This window comes from Clarias gariepinus, chromosome 3, assembly GCF_024256425.1.
Source record: "Clarias gariepinus isolate MV-2021 ecotype Netherlands chromosome 3, CGAR_prim_01v2, whole genome shotgun sequence".
Taxonomy (NCBI): Eukaryota; Metazoa; Chordata; class Actinopteri; order Siluriformes; family Clariidae; genus Clarias; species Clarias gariepinus.
In genome coordinates this window covers 10,837,988-10,855,044 of record NC_071102.1, presented here as the reverse complement: position 1 = coordinate 10,855,044, position 17,057 = coordinate 10,837,988, and the positions used below count along the sequence as shown (strand labels likewise).

General features: G+C 37.4%; 1 protein-coding gene across 1 annotated transcript in view; it reads right to left on the bottom strand.

Moving 5' to 3' along the window:
• Positions 1-13,725, bottom strand: part of si:ch211-288d18.1 (USP6 N-terminal-like protein) — a 43,206-nt gene extending 29,481 nt beyond the window's left edge. The window contains exon 1 of the mRNA XM_053492042.1: positions 13,600-13,725. The gene's annotated coding sequence lies outside the window, so the exon portion shown is untranslated. The remainder of the gene's footprint in view (positions 1-13,599) is intronic.
• Between the last annotated feature and the right edge of the window lie 3,332 nt (positions 13,726-17,057).

Here is a 17,057-nt window from a genome sequence, read left to right as displayed (position 1 = left end):
CATGCAGTTCATGCAACTAAAAAATGTCTAGGAACTGAAGACATTTTGCCAAAAAGAACCGGCAGCTGTACCACCTGACAGAATAAAGGACCTCATGCACAATTATTACAAAAAGCTGCATGCCATCAATGATGCTAACGGGGGCGATATACAATATTAAGATCTTAAGGTATGAAAACTTTTAAACAGGGATTATTTCTTCATTGTTTGTTAATGGTGCCATTCTGTTATGCCTTACATATGAACTAGAGTCCTATGCCTTCTCACTCATTTTCCATAAAAAAAAATGGCACACATCTTGCAAAAACTGTATGTAACACAAGTACATCATGTACAGCAAACCAGATGCATGTACATTTTTAAGTCAGTTAGTCAGTCATTTTGAAATACTGCCTTCTTGGCCAGTCCACTGACCACTCCTGAAAAATCCTAGAAGAAGCCAGTCTACAAGCGGTGAAGTTGTGGCTGGATCACTCTAGTAATGTGTCTTGCATTCATAACCACAATCTGTCAGATTCAAATCTCCTCTCAATATACACACAAATTAAATATGACTGCTAAATATGACTGAATGTTGGAAATTTGCAGTTTTTGCTATGTCTGGTCTTATAATATATTCTGTACCAGCTCAGATAAGGCATATTTGAATAGGGTTGGGAAAAAAAAAACAGTGTAGTGCATATGTGTCCTGAATTTCCCCTGTCAGCATGCAGCAAGTTTCCCAGAATGATGTTGGGATGCTACTCTTGTCTCTGCTGTTTTGAATTCACTCCATGTGCTTCTGAGTTTTTTTTTTTTTTTTTTTTGCTCTAGTCCAATCTACATCCCTGTCCTGTTATTGGTTAATTACCCTAATGTGTACACCTGTTCTGTGTTAAGCCTTCGAATAATTATCTCTGTAAGCTATCTTTTATATTGTCGCTTGTTGGGAAGGCTTATTATGCCCTGCATTAGACCTCGGAAAATTATTCTTTGAATTCCGCTAATGAAACACATTCGGTTGTCATCATCATTCATCATAATTTCAAGAGAATGGTTAAGCTGAGACAAGAACAAGCTGGAGGACCTCAAAATCACTTGATTTGTGTTTGTGTGTGCTCTTAAAGTAATTTACAAGTTGTATCCACTGATAAACAGCATGGTATTTTACAGATTTTTGCTGCAATCAGGTCACATGGGTCTTGAAATAGTTTGTACTCATAAAATAACTTTTTTTTACAAAGCTATTTCTTGTGGGCAGACTAGCAGAAGTCTCTGTTCTTTTGCCAAACAAATGCTTTCATCTGTGATCATGATATGTGCAGGAAAAGTCAGGTTTGTGACACGCATTAGCAGACTTTTTTTTATAAGAAAAGTGAGAACTGCTTGACTGATGGCAGATGACTGAAGCCCTAGTACAAAGGGCAGGAGAAATCTGCAGGACAGACTAGAGGACACTCTGCTGTTGTCTTTGAACCTCAGACGCCCTGCAGTCGCCCATGCTGCAGGAAAAAAAAATGCTGTGGTCACATGTGGAAACGATCTGCTTTTCAGAATACAGGTCCCTGGGTTCATCTGTCTTTGAGGCAATGGGAAAGTGGAAAATAAAAAACTGTGGTTTTGCATCCTCCTATTGCATGCTTCACTATGTGCCTTAGACAAGTCAAAATATGAGACACAAAAAAAACAAAAAAGATGCAATGTCAGGCTTTATAATTTTACTAACGAGTACATGGCATGTCAACATATTAAAACGTCACCATACAGCACAATACATTTCATTTGAACATCTGCCTTGTGCACTCTGAGTATACACTTCTAAAATCTGACATACTGCTTGTACCCTGTGGAATAAATATTTACAGTGGAACCATGGATTGCGAGTAACCCAGTTTGCAAATGTTCCGCAAGATAAGCAAATTTTTTAAATAAATTTTGACTTGATAAAGGAGCAAGTCTTGATATACGTACCAAGTGTCATTAAGTATCATGTGGGACGCATGTGCTTCTTGTTTTAAAGCCAAGCGCCACGTGATCACAACTGAGCCAAGGGTTCTTCTCTTTCTCATACTGCAGAATTGTGGGTTATTGTCTCCCGTGCTCGGTCTCAGTGTGTGCGCGTCCCTCGTATAGTCAACATCCGGTGCGCGTGTAGTGTTAACTATAACACTGAATATGTGTGTGTGCGCAAAGCATCTTTTATTTTGTGTTTGTATGCATGCGTGTGTGCTGTGTAGGATGACTTTCTCACACACACACACCACTTTACCGAATAGAGACTCACCCGTGTGCTTGGTTTTGCATCCTCCTATTGTGAGTCCTCCTACGCAGCAGCCACCTTCCTCGCTTGTCTGTAAGCTAGTGTTTGTGTCCATGTGTCTGTGCGCGCGCTTGGTTAAGTGAGAGTCTCTATTGGTAAACTGGTGGATGTGTGAAATTCGTCCTATATAGCTTCCCCCTCCTTCCTCCTCTCCTTTCTCTGGTCTCAATCACTACAGCCACAATTCTTTTTAAAGGAAAAGTGCAGGTTAATTAGTTTTATTTGTACTTTATATTTTGTATTAATTATTCTTATATGAATATTTTTGGGTTGTGGAATGAATAGTCTGAGTTTCCATTATTTTTTATGAAGAAAATTCCTTTTAATAAGCATGCTTCCAGAGCGAATTATGCTCGCAATCCAAGGTTCCACTGTATATTCTAAGAGATATTTACTGTTCGGTAAATTCTACCTATACACTAGGACATAAATCTCTAAATACTGCTGAATACATGTTATGTGACACATGCTAAAATATATATCAGGGCTACTGAATTACAATCTGGTCCAAATTTCAAAACAAAAAAAAGTATTTCTTATTATTTTGTCCAAAACCTTACACAACAATCACATCTGATGTATAAAATAATAACTTAAAATAAAGAAATAATAATAATTTTTAAAAAGCCACATGAAAAAAACAACTCGAACTTTGTTTGGGTCAGGGGTAGCTCAGTGGTTAAGGCATTGGACTACGGTTCGGAAGATCCCAGGTTCAAACCCCACAACCACCAAGTTGCCACTGTTGGGCCCTTGAGCAAGGCCCTTAACCCTCAACTGCTCAGATGTGTAATGAGATAAAAATGTAAGTCGCTCTGGATAAGAGCGTCTGCCAAATGACTAAATGTAAATGTAAATGTTTGTGTTAGGATATAGATCTCTAAATCTGCAGTTATTGTCAATAGACAATAAATGTATTTAAATGTATTAATTTTATTAAAAGATTTCCATAGCTGTTTAATAATATATAATATGGCAAACATACATACAGTGTGTACGTGTGTTTTTATATATATATATATATATATATATATATATATATATATATATATGGGGTTATGTATATACAGTATATTAACCCCATATTAATATATTATGGTGTTAATACAGTACATGCATGTTAAAATTAATATGTTTTCAAATTGCATTAAGAGCAAAATTCTGCAACAATACTACTAGTCAGATAACTGCTCATCATAATTACTGTACATTGGCAAATTATTTATATTTAATCATTTGTGTTTAATCAAATAATGTCTCTGTCGTAAATGACGTACTCAGACAGTAGACTGACGGGGGGTATGATAACAATAGTAAATAGAGGCTTAAATACTATTAGGAGTAGAATGGAAAAAAAAATATGGTTTCTAGCTGGAACTGTAAGAAAGGAACTGTGTCTTTTTGAGGAACTGCCACTGACCTACACATGCATTAAGGCCTTGTCCATGTGTTTTTCCAGCTTAGTTTTATTAAAAAAAAAAAAAAAAAAGGAAATAAATAAATCAGAAGCCTGAAAAAACTTCTCAACTATCTAACTACCTCACACTTTGACTTGATACACAGAAGATACGGCTCATGTATGTAGCGCTCGCTCTCAAACGCATAAAATACTGTTTGCACTGCCCACACATCAGCACTGAAAACAGAGCTTTTTTAAATAGCTTCAACCTGGAAGATGTTTTTTCGAAGGCCCATTTTCAGTGATCTAAGCAAAGGAGAAATCAAAATGCATAGAAAATCTACAGGTATTAACAACCTCATGTACGTATGGATGAGGCCTAAATGTCTCTTTGTTCCCCTTTCCTCTGTGGATTGGTGTGGCTAGAAATGAAAGTTCTAATACGACTTTATAAACAGTTATTCCATGTAAAGGAAGTGTGAAACCTGGCTAAAGAGTAGAGACTTAACAGAGGTTTCTACTTATATTGTTGTTCCACTATATTCAAGGCTAACTGAGTTCCTGGTTTCACCAGAATAAAATCTTGAGGGCATTTTAGAGTGGCTGGGTTTTTCACATTAACGGGCTGCCTACCTTTTTTTAACTGGTCCATGTTTATGGGAAAATAGAAGGAAAATGTTGACCTGTGGGCATGTATCTTACAGCATCTTCTATAAATAGAGCTGTGCCTGGGGAGCTGAAGCCTAACGACTAGTGCTCTCTCTCCTTTTCCTCTCTTCTTTCGCCTACAGTACTCCTTGGCTTAACATACTAGGTAGATGACTTCTCAGATAGATGTTTTCTATGCTGACCTACAGCATTCTGGTATCTAGGAGATGTATAAAAACCACAAAAATATTTCCTCAGTAGAAATGGCAAAGTCTAAAATAGATAAAGACCACTGTATGAATGTGAAAAACCTTTACACAGGAAAACTGAAGAAAAAATGCAAAGATATAATAATTTAACACCTAAAAAACTGATTTATAATTAAAGAAAAAAAACTTAATATGTAACTACAGTATATTACTTGTACTTAAGTACTTATAGGAAAAAGTAGTCATAAGAGTGGAAGAGGAAGGTACAGACACATATACATATCCCAATAGTTCAAGGGGTTAAATCTGGCTACATTCTATAGAATCAAATAACTTTTACATACAACATGCTGAATCTAAATTACTGTGGATTACGTGTCTTCGCCTAGCAAGTATCTAATGCTTTTCCAAGTTACGTATTTCAGAATCAAAAACCTTACGGTGCAGCCATCTCCATGCCCCAAAATAGTGTCTACCCAGGCAGTCTGCTTCTTAAAGTATTACTACATTAAATATTACTACATTCAGACAGTGATAGAGACTAAATCTGGTATATTAAAAATGTATAAGGAAATGTTCCCAATTTCCCTGGCCTACTGTAAGTTTCTGCAACAGAACAGAACTTAAGCTTTTTACAGAAAAATTATAGTGACTACCCTAAAAGTTCAATACAGTAAAACCTTGGATTGCAAAGAGTTTGGTCTGCGAGTGTTTTTTAAGGCGAGATTTAACTTGATAAACAAGCGAAGTCTTGCAATATGAGTAGTATGCATACACTTTGTCTGCCCAGCATAATAATGTGATTTATAATGTGATCACAACTGAGCCAATGGTTCCTCTCTCTATTGCTGCAGGATTGTGCATAATCTTCTCCCATGCTCGGTCTCAGTGTGCGTGCCTCACTCGTATATAGCCTGTGCAAGTGAATACTGTTTACTATAACATTTGTAAATTTTGTGTCCAAGTGTAGTGACTGTTTTCTTTAGTAACTTTACTGCTACAACGACTCTCATGAAGAAAAACGATAAAAAGACAGTAGCAGTGCGGCAGATTAATCTGTTTAAAGACTATGCAATGTCACATTTCTGCGAAATCCTTAAAAGAAAGCAAAAGAAAGTGTCTTTAGATAGATTTCTTGTCCAAGTTAATTTGTTTATTTGTTTTTTTTTATATTTTGTATTAATAAGTTTTTATATTAAAATTTTTGAGTTGTGAAACAAATCATGTAGGTTTCATTTATTCCTTTTGGCGAAATTCGCTTTGATACAAGAATGTTTCCAGTACGAATTACGTTTACCAACCAGTAAAACAGTCAGTATGTTTACATGACGTTGTGTTAGTCTGACTAAAACTGGACTTTTAGAATAAATGTGAACATTAGAGATATGAAAAAAACAAAAAAAAAACGATTCAGTGATGTATCACAAAATTCTTTTGTGTGGCAATTCACATATCGCCGTACTGACTCCAAAATCGTTTTTTTAAATAATTTTTAAAGTCACATTTACTGTAAGTGGTAAAATGTTGCTGTTCCTCTATAGTCCTACAGGTGGTGCACTCTGAACAATTCAGACGTTGTCATGCACCAAAGCATCCTGTGTGGCTAAAGCAAATTGTTTGCCGGGTTAACTAAATCTAAAAAAAATAATAAAATACTAAATTGGCATATTTATAAAAACGTGATCAGGACTGCATAAAAAAAATGAATCAGCACCTAGGTACCATAATAGTTGAATCTAATCTAATAACATAATATAACATAATTTCTCTTTAACATATACGTTAATCAGACACAAAATCCGCTCGCCCCACCCTGGCCCCACCCTGGGCTTTGACCTGTAAGTCGAAGACCAGGAGTAACAGCAGAAAAAGCTGCTAATAATACTGTGGTGTCATCTGCCTTTGTAAAACACCAAAAACACAAGAGACAGCGAGCATCTCATTTGTACCTAAAGTAAAGCACACAGTACAAAGGAAATGTACTGTACAGTGCTGTAAAGTTGCCCATGTATTCACAGCTCAACATGCTTGCCACTAGCTAAATTGATTGTTTATTGTTTTGGTGTGTGACATAATAGGTCAATACAATAATAACAAGCTGAAACTAGGTATTACATCGCTCCTTTTGTAGCAGAGTCAGACAAACTTCAGTCAATAAATCGATTCTCCTGCCTGTTTGTATACTTAGACAAGGACTGTAGTCTAATTACATGGCCTAGTTGAGCTATAACCATAGCTCGAATAAACTGTGCGTGTAAATGTACCAAGTGAGTATACCGTGTGATACAGGCATACGGTGGTTAAGAATTTAGTAGGTTTCCCTTCTGCTTTAAAGACTTTCAGACAGCCAGAGAGTGTACTACATACTATGAACATGTGAAACACAGCCTGTGTAAATTATTCCTTACTTGTGTTGTGTTTATTACATAAAAAAAATATGGGCTTTATGGACTGCTGTAAAGTCTCTCAGCATGACATCAAAGTCTAGATTGCACCCAAACAGTCTGGTTCATCAGTGTTGTGTTTGTGCTGTTTTCAGGAACATTTGTGCTGTTAACTGATAAGGCCCTGGTTTAATAACAGGTGATTAAATAATTTTAGTTCAGGTTTTTTTTTTGGTTTTTTGTTTACAATTTTTTGGGAAACCATTTTTATGTTTTTTATTGATTGTAAAAGAAAACTTAAACCCCAATGAAACAAAATGCTTTTTAATTTTAGAATGACAAGCAGACAGTCAGCCTTTTTAATGTTTTTATATATATATATATATATGTGTATATATATAAAAAAAATTTTTAGGCAGATGTGAAAAAATGTTCACTCACTCACTCATCGTCTATATTGCCTAATCCTGTATTCAGGGTCGCAGAGGGCCTGGAGACTATCACCAGAGGCTTAGGGCACGAGGCAGGGTACACCCTGGATAGGGTGCCAGTCCATCACAGAGCACACACACACCCTCACATACACACATTTTGAGAACACAATTTGAGAACATCAATTAACCTAACCTACATGTCTTTAGACTGTGGGAGGAAACCAAAGTACCCAGAGAAAACCAACCAAGCACATGGAGAACATGCAAACTCCATGCACACAGACACGGGAATCGAACCTGGACCCTGGAGGTGCAAGGCAATTTTTTGCAATTTATTAAATGCAAAGTGTGCAAACCGAAGATCTCTTTTTACCCTTTGGCTTCAATCCGGAATCAATATTTACACTTGCACAGTTACACAAAGTCTGGGATTTTGTAGAACCAGAGTCATGTGCATAATTAACCCAATATACCATCACGTATTAATGATCATCAGTTTTATTTATGAAATACAGGCATTACCTAAGTGAAGAACAGTCAAGCCCTGGTGCTAAGATGAGATTGTGGAGGACAGGTCATACACCATGGCAAGACATGAGCACAGCAACAAAATACAAGGTAGTTGTAAGTTTGACGCTGCATTTCTGCAAACAGAATTGGATATTTGGTCAAGATTAATGCTGTCCTTAATGCTGAGAAATCCAGGTAAATGCCTACTGATCATGCAGTACCATCAGGAAGGTGTCTGATTAGCCCCAAATGCATTCTACAGGAGGACAACAACCCCAAACAGCCAATGTAATTAAGAACAATCTTCGGCGTAGAGAAGAACTAAGAGTTCCTAAGGAAGACCCCCACAGGGCCCTGGTCTTAACATCATCTACTCTGTCTGAGATTACATAAAGAGACCAAAGGATTTGAAGCGGCCAACATTGACAGAAGATTTTTTTCACACCTTCCTAAAACTTGTGCACTGTATCTTCCATTATCGGTTGTTTTGACACTTATAGGCTTTTAAATTATCATTGTTTGGAAATTCTTTAGTTTAATTTTGCGTTGCCACAGAGGCTTAGTGGTTAGCTCTCCACAGTTGAGTGTATGAGTCGCCCCCTTGGGTCCGTGTGCATGAACTTTGCATGTTCTCCCCAGGCTTGGTGGTTTTCCTCCAGGGTCCACAGACATCCAATTTAGGTTAAATAGTTTTTCTGAATTGCCTGTACTGTGTGACCGTGTTCTTGTGCCCTGTAATGGATTGCCACCCTGTCCAGGGTGTACACTGCCCAGGACCCCCGGGAACACTGTACAGGATACAGGTATACACAAACACTGAGTGGGTGAGAGCAGGTAGTTTCACTTCACCAGTTTTCTTTAGTATATGCACATAAGAGGTACCCTGCCAAGCCTAACTGCTAAGGATTCATAAATACAGTAATTTGACTGAGTTTGTTAAAAGCCCCGCTTTTGTTCACAGCTAGAGTGTGTTAGTTGACAACACGGAAAACAGCTTGAGGTCAATAGGCTTGCTGTGTCTATGTTTTGCCTGGCAAGCTTCTCTATAAATCTCCGCTCTCCTCTTGCAGTAATAACAAAGAGTTTCTTTACAAATCCTGCCATCACCCTGGTTTGCAGTAAATCAGAGAGCCGACGGTGGCCAAACTCAAACATTTAAGGCAGTGGTTTCTTTAGCTAAAGTGCCATACAACAGACAGACAGACAACAAAATGCATACATTAATGGAAAGCAACACTGTAATCTGGCTGGGATTATTCTTCTCTGTGGTTTAACATACTCTAAGGCTCTAGGTGAAGCCAGCAGTAAGCGACATGGGCACTGGGCCAGTAAATGCTGGCATGGCATGGATGCCAATCCTCGCACTGCCATCTGGATGAGCCGTCTCTGCCTTGTACCAACGCACACATACAGAGCACTTCAGCTAACTGAAAGAGCCTTGTCCTAGCTGAGAGGTGCTCTCACACACAACATGCATATCATCAGAAACTTTTCAAGTGCTGCTTGACATCAGAAATAAGGTTACATTCTTAAGCACCAGAGTGGATTCATTCCGTACTCCTACTTGGTTATTACTTAATAATAATACTATTAATAATAATAGAAACAAAGTTGTCACCTCATGACCATGTCTTTTTGGTTAGACAAGAACACATAGCACTTCCTCAGCTTGTCCTAATTGCAATATAACAACAATTGCGATATGGGATGCGCATTACACCAGATATCGGGATATTTATAAAATCGTGATACTGACAGAATTGCAATACAAATCAAATAGGCACCTAGGTATTGTGATTGGCTGATCCCAGGTGATTCCGATCCCTACCAACTAATCTGGGGAGTAGTGGCTCCAACAAAAATCGCTTTTTACCTTAATCATAGCTTCAACAAGCTTCAAGCTTCCTTCCTGTTTGTCCTCCAAAAACGTTGGGTAAACATTCATGTCCAGTAACTTAAGGCCCATTTTCAGAGTAGTTACAATTTTTGCCAGCCATCTGTTTATAAGTTTATAAGCTTTTTAGAGTGACACCTTAGGAAAGAGTTTTGATGCTTATTAGTGATGGGTCATTCATAGACGATTCGTTCTTTTTGAACGAATCTTTTACATGACTCAGAAGAACGAGTAGTCTCGGAGAGTGATTCGTTTATTTTCTACTGTGCGCGCATGCGCAAAGCATCGCAAAACCTCCATAGGTTATGTAAAGAAAACAGAATTGAGCGATTCTTTCTTAATGACTCTTCTACTCCGAGTTGTTCGTTCTTCTGTCACGTGCCTCTCATAGACGCTATGCAGTAGAGGACACAGGAAACAGAATTGAGCGATTCTTTCTTAATGACTCTTCTACTCCGAGTCATTTTTTCCTTTGTCACGTGACTCCCATAGACGCTATGCGGTGCAATAGATTCAGAAGAATGATCGACTTAGACTGGAAGATATGAGAGATGAGCTACTCATTTTGTTTATCATAATATGTCCTTAGCTGCATTGTAATATTTTCATAACTGGAATTATAGCCAAGATTTGTGTATGTAGACCTATTGGGGACCTTTTTATTGAAAATGCAACATTTTATTTTATTTCTGATCAAAAGAAGGAAATGAACTTAAAAAGTTCATCAAAATCACTCAAAAAAAGATTTGTTCATTTTAATGAACGAGATTTAAAGAACCGAGTCACTAAAATGATTCAAACTTCCCATCACTAATGCTCATAGGATTTGTATTGCATTATTATCGTTTATACTGACAATCAAGGTTTTTATTGTCATTTCAACAAATACAGTTTAATACACATTGAAATGAAACAACGTTTCTCCAGGACCATGGTGCTACATGACAACATAAATTTACAACATAAATTAACAAAAAAAAAAACTAACTAGCTAACTTAGAGACCCAATTAGCTGGCTAGCTGGGACAAGACAGATTGACAATTTAAGTTAACAATTGAAATAGGAATTGAGTGATACACAATTGAAGTCACAGCAAGGACAAATGTCTGAAATGTCTGTTTTTTTATAGGTTCCTTCCTGTTTGAAGTATAGTTTAGGAGTTACAGTATTTGGGAATACAATATAACCATAAAAAGCAGCTGGTGGTGGAGGTATCTCTGTCAATTATGTTAACGTTGGCATTGATTTCTACTTCTTAAACATGCTATACTGTAGCTTCTCTAAAGAACCTTAGACAGAGCAATATTAACATGGTTTACTATGGAATAAATGTAGTACAAAGCAAAGCACCATAATGATGTAAAGCGTAGTGTAGACTTTTCTTTACAAATGGATAGACCTATTGACTTCTTGGACCAGCTTTACAAAGCCTATTAAAAAAATGGAAATAAATTAGCAGGTCGTTCTACTCACTATTCAACACTATTTCACACCTTTGAGCTAACCTCTCTGAGCAAGCCACCCTCTTACAGAGAGCCCAAACGTTTAGCTTAGGGCGCCAGCAGTGTTTCTGTTTTTCTATACAGTGTAAACATCCAGTGCAAGTGTGATTGGCAAAAGTAAATACGGTTCGAGGAAAGGAATCACAAGATTCTACATTTTACACAAGACTCAAGCTTAGACCACAAAAAGCAACCTTGCTTTATCCCTTTAAAGCATGTAATAGCAGATACTAAAAGAAATGCTGAAATCCATGTTACAGTACAGCAGGCTTTAATGACTCATGTGATAAAGGGGTGTAGGTGGTTAATGAGCACATTTTCATGCCCGGAGATAGAACAAAAGCAATCCTTTCAAGTAAAAGAGAGTGAACTGCATTAGGACCCCTGCAAACTGCAACTGTTTAAACATTTTATTAAGATAAAATATAGCAATGAAGAATCATCCATCCGATTTTACATTTTCGAATGAAGTCACAAAAAAGCACCACTGAGCTTTTCACACAAAGCAATTAAACGACACATGTTTTCAATAAGCTAGGACAATGGCTCTAAGGCTCGGATGCAAACATGTGACCCTGAATAGAACATCTGTTGTCAGTGTAAAGACTTAAAAGAATAGCCATGGCCCCTGACACAAAGATAACACGCTGGTGGAAACACAGCAACTGCCATCCTAGGTTATATGAATAGGTGCTGATGACCAAGACCATTATCACCCACAGCAAAATAATTTATTACACTTTATAGGGATATTCAATAACATATATTATTCAAATTACAAACATAAAAGGTTATGAGAAATTAATGGCAGACAAGAAAATCTCGGCTTAATGCTTTGTCATTACAGGACACTTATCACTTTACTCAGGTGTTTCCTCAGTAATAAAACAATATGCATCCATATGTATTAATAATTAATGTATTCCTATTTTAAACTCCTTATTTTGTTTAGCATCCCTAGGGAAAAGTGGAGAATGAGGTGGGGTTGCCAGCTTTTTAGACCACTTAAAAATAAGGAGCGAATAATTATACACATAAACAGTATATATGAAAATACAGGAAAACATATCTTCCTTAGAGTCTCTGAGTATAAAAAGGAGCATAACACAGTTCATGGTCCTTCATTATAAGGTACTGTATACAGCAACTACAAGGACCCATTAGTAAAAAAAAAAAGCTAAATTTTCCTTCACACACTGTTCCCAAAAAAAGAGACATTGGTGGCTCAGTAGTAGGTTTCTCGCCTGCCTTGTAGGAAACCCAGGTTCAATTCCCACCCAATGCACAAACCCCAGCCACTGGATGCAGTGCCGGTCTCCAGACCGAATAAAATGTTAAAACGAGTGGTTGAACCCTCAATGGGAGCAGCTAAAAGTCCAACACTGTTCCAAAAAATAACACTCCGTTTTGTAAACATAGAACACCCGCCAGTGTACACAAACCCTCTTTAATCCAAAAGGGGAACAAGGCAGGTGTTGCGCTTCAGATGGAATATAATGGGAATATTTAAGGACACTGACGCCACGGTGGCTTAGTGGTTAGCACACCTCCAATATCCGGGTTTGATTTTTGCCTCAGGGTCTGCGCTTGGTGGGTTTCCTCTGCGTACTCCAGTTGTCTCCCACAGTCCGAAAACTTGAAAGTTCTTGCTCGTAATGTGTGAATGTGTGTGAAGTGGAGGTCTTACCATGGTTGTAAAAATGAGAAAGAACATACATTGGTCACCATTGGCCTCAACTGACCCTAATTATATGGATGGATTTTTGCACACAATATTAACCCATTCACTGTAGATGTTTCTGTGTTGATTATAGTGTGTTATAAATCTCACTTTTATAAACCAAACACCCATTTTTACACAAACTTCTTTTTACTTCCCTAATCCAAAGCTGGTGAGCCAACAGCTGTACTGTTATTAATATACAATAATCCAGTGACTTTCAATCGTCAACACTGCACACCTAATGCGCATACAGGACTTTATATAGTTATTATGGCCACGGCTATAAGCGCATACTGCCCTACTGAATAGTATGAGAAAACAGCACGCTACTTACGTAGGCGTAGATCAAAATACAATCCAATCAAAAATCTGTTGCTTTGAATGACTGATATTTAAAAACAAAATCAACACTGATATATACAAGAGCATTAAAATAAGCGCGAATTATCTTAAATAATAACAAACCAAATTAAATGAAAGATGTTTAGCGAATAACGGGCAATAAACAGTTATCAGGCTGGTTACCCTGGGAGACCGAGCGAGGAGAAACAATGCTGTAAAGATGCTCATTAACACACTGGGTGAAGAAACGTTACCGTTTAAGGAGGATACACTCCTGCGCTTCCCGTGCAGCAGCTACAATCCGGTCTTTTCATTCTGTAAACGCGGACATCGTGCCGAGCAACGCTCCGGTAAAACGGGAGTCCGCGGTGTTCTCAGCGCGAGCGCAGCGGCAACTGGCGGTGACGCGAGGACGCAGCGATGAGCGTGCAGGACGCTACGGAGCATGCGCGACATAACACCACATGGCGCCTCACAACACAGTCGGCATATAAACAAGTCAAACGCTCAATGGCAGAAGTAGAAATGTTCTCTACTACGCCACCTGATGCAGGTGTTCCGATCATTAAGTCCCTGATTCAAGTATAAATTCATCAATTCATTTATTTTTTTAAATGTATTTATTCATTTACATTAAACATTTGATCCAGAGGCAGCTCTAAGCAGTGCAGGCCCACAAACTGGCATATGCATTAGGCCTTTTGTTCTTGTTTGTTTGTCTTTTACATTTGCATAACTTTACACAAGCTTCAAGAGAACACCTATTGGTAAACAGTGCATCTAAACATTTTTTTTTTTTTTTTTTTTTTTTACAATTTATACATCTATATTGATGTAAACTTTAAAGCACTTTTTGTAAGTCGCTCTGGATAAGAGCGTCTGCCAAATGCCTAAATGTAAATACATCTACAATAAACTGCAAGTGCAGAACATTTTAAGCGTTATAGATGCAATGAGGACCCCTCCCCCCTTTCAGATCAAATTGCAATGCAGAAATATTTTTATTGCACAGGATTTTTTGTTCATGTGATGTAATTTAAAGTGGTATTTTGCTTTGAGACAATACACTAGATCTTCTATGGGGTTTAGGTCAGGCGAAGTTGGCTGGCCAATTATGCATAGTACAATCATGGTCAGAAAATCTGTTAGTGGTAGTTTTGGTGCTGTGGGAAGGTGAGATGGTGGTCTTCTGTCATATCTGGTTCAGGAATGGATTGTTACTAGGAATGCAACAGTTGTAGTCAATTTCCTGGAGACTTCTCTGTGTGGTGGTTCTTGATGCACTGATTCCAACCTCAATCCGCTTCTTGTGAAGCTTTCTCAGTTACTGTTGCTTGTACACCTTTGCCTTTCACTCTTTTCCCTGGAGATTAAGATGCCTCAATACAGGACAAGCTGTGGCTTATTATTGTCTATAATTGTACATTGATTATTGTCGATAATTGTACATTGTTTTTATACTGTTTGACTAGAAACTTATTCAAACCTAAAATTAAATATTCTAATATTTTGAAAAATTTAAATAAAAACAAAAGGCTTGAAATGTTTCACTTTACATTTATTAAATCTTGAATATGAGTTTTACTTTTTAAATGAAATTATGAAAGATAATTTACCTTTTTATGATATTCAAATTTTTTGAGACGCAATGCTTGTATACTAAAACGAAAGTTGCCAAAGGTTGGGGGATAAGAGAGAGAGAGAGAGACTAGGGCCAAGCTGTCAAGGCAATCTAAACAACCGATTCTTCCAAGAAAGCTAACTAATAATAAATAAACATGACATGCACCAAACTTAAAATCAATAGCTAACTGCTTTAGCTAATAGCTAACGGAAAATTATGTTGGAATATGTTAATTCATGGCTTTACCTATTGTAAAGTTATCATTTACCATAGTTCTGCTTTTCCTCCATTTTCTGTTTTTACTTTCTATTCTGGGTTTCAGAGAACTTTCCAGAGCTAAGTTTTTTTTTTTTTTTTTTTTTTTTTAAAAGCGATAAACTTGCACATGCTAGCCAGATGGGCCCCTTTTTAGGCCCATCTGGCTAGCATGATATTGCTTTGTGCATTACTTATTACCAGGTTTTGGAGGAGTTCTGCACATTTAAATTAGACATTTTCATAGACTTAGTTTTGGATACCACTGTGTCCACTCAAAAACATATTGGCCGAAAGTAGATGACGGTCTTGCATGTTCTATAGCTCTATTTCTGACTTTATCTTGAGCAGGATTTGCAGTCCATCCCGAGAATACACCTTGGATGGGATGCCAGTCCATTTCTGAGCACTATGCATACACACCTAGAGGCAACTGTAGCCAATCCTCCTACGAACATGTTTTTGAAAAGGCAGAAAGAAACCCACATACACAGAAATTATTCCAGCTCAGGAGCTGTGAAGTAGCTATGCTACCTGCTTTATTTTTCCAAACCAATGTTTAATTTTATTTGTACGGAACTTTTAACTATAGACATTTTCCAGATCCATATTGTCAAAAGTATTTGAAGAACAGATCATCACATCCAAACACAAATTGTCCAGAATGTCTAAACTAAAGGATGCAAGGTTGCATAATAGAAAATATGATTTAGATGTTTATATGTAACTTTTACACTTTAATATAAACATTGAAAATGTATTTTTTAGAAAAGTGCGAGAATGCAACCCTGCCCTCATCTGAAAGAACTGTAATAAACAGTCAATTTTCCAAATTTTCCAAATTAGTTTGCCTTGTGTTTGCTTGTTTCTTTTCTTCCATGAATAACTGGGTACATTTGTTTTAAAAAAAACCCAGTTTCCTTTTCTAACTCATTAATTCCTTTCCATTAATACTAGTTTATGGGAACTTTCTTTTTTCCATTTACATCCTGCACAGTAAATTCAGGTACAGTTCGGTTCCTTTATAAGTTCACCAGGTTTCCTGCAGTCTACACGTTTGTTGCCTAAGGACAGGAATCAGACTGCTGTAAATGAAGTAAATTCTTTTACAAGGACTAGTAGTTAATAGGATGAAGTTGCACGTTGAGCTTAAATACATTTCCATGCTTTTCTTTTGTCTGGAGTAAGTGATTACAAAATGATACAATTATATTAAAACTGAGACTGCCAGTAAAACAGTGCACCATAATTGTTCCCGTTAGTTTCACACGTTAAATATGACCTTACAAAACAATTTATAAGGATTGCCTCATTCTGTCCGTTGTTTTGCACTGTTTAGTGTCTTTAACTGGTAAAATCTTTAAGCTATTAAACAACAACAAAGGAATGTCTTTAAATTGACACATGAAAGTGCTGAACTATTTAATATGTAATTTTCAAGCAATGTAGACCATTCCTGCCTCAGGTCTGGAGTATTATTTCATTCCTTAGTGTGTAAATGAGTGCGTCTGTGTGTGCCCTGTGATGGATTGGCACCCCATCTGGGATGCACCCCGCCTCGTGCCCTAAGCCTCCTAGGATAGTCTCTAGGTTCCCCGCGACCGTCTAGGCAGAATAAGCAGTATGGAAGAGGATGAAGATGTAACCTATTTATTTGAGCTATTGGAGTGAAGTTTACATTAGTTTGCCACAAGGGGGAAGCAAATTCAAAGAAAAGGGCACCATCCTTTGGAAACTCATAAAACCCTGCAGCACTTAACCCTTCAAGATACAAGAGTGGGGTTTGTAATGCAATGATTAAAACTTCCTAGTGGTGTTGTCTCTGTGTTCTCT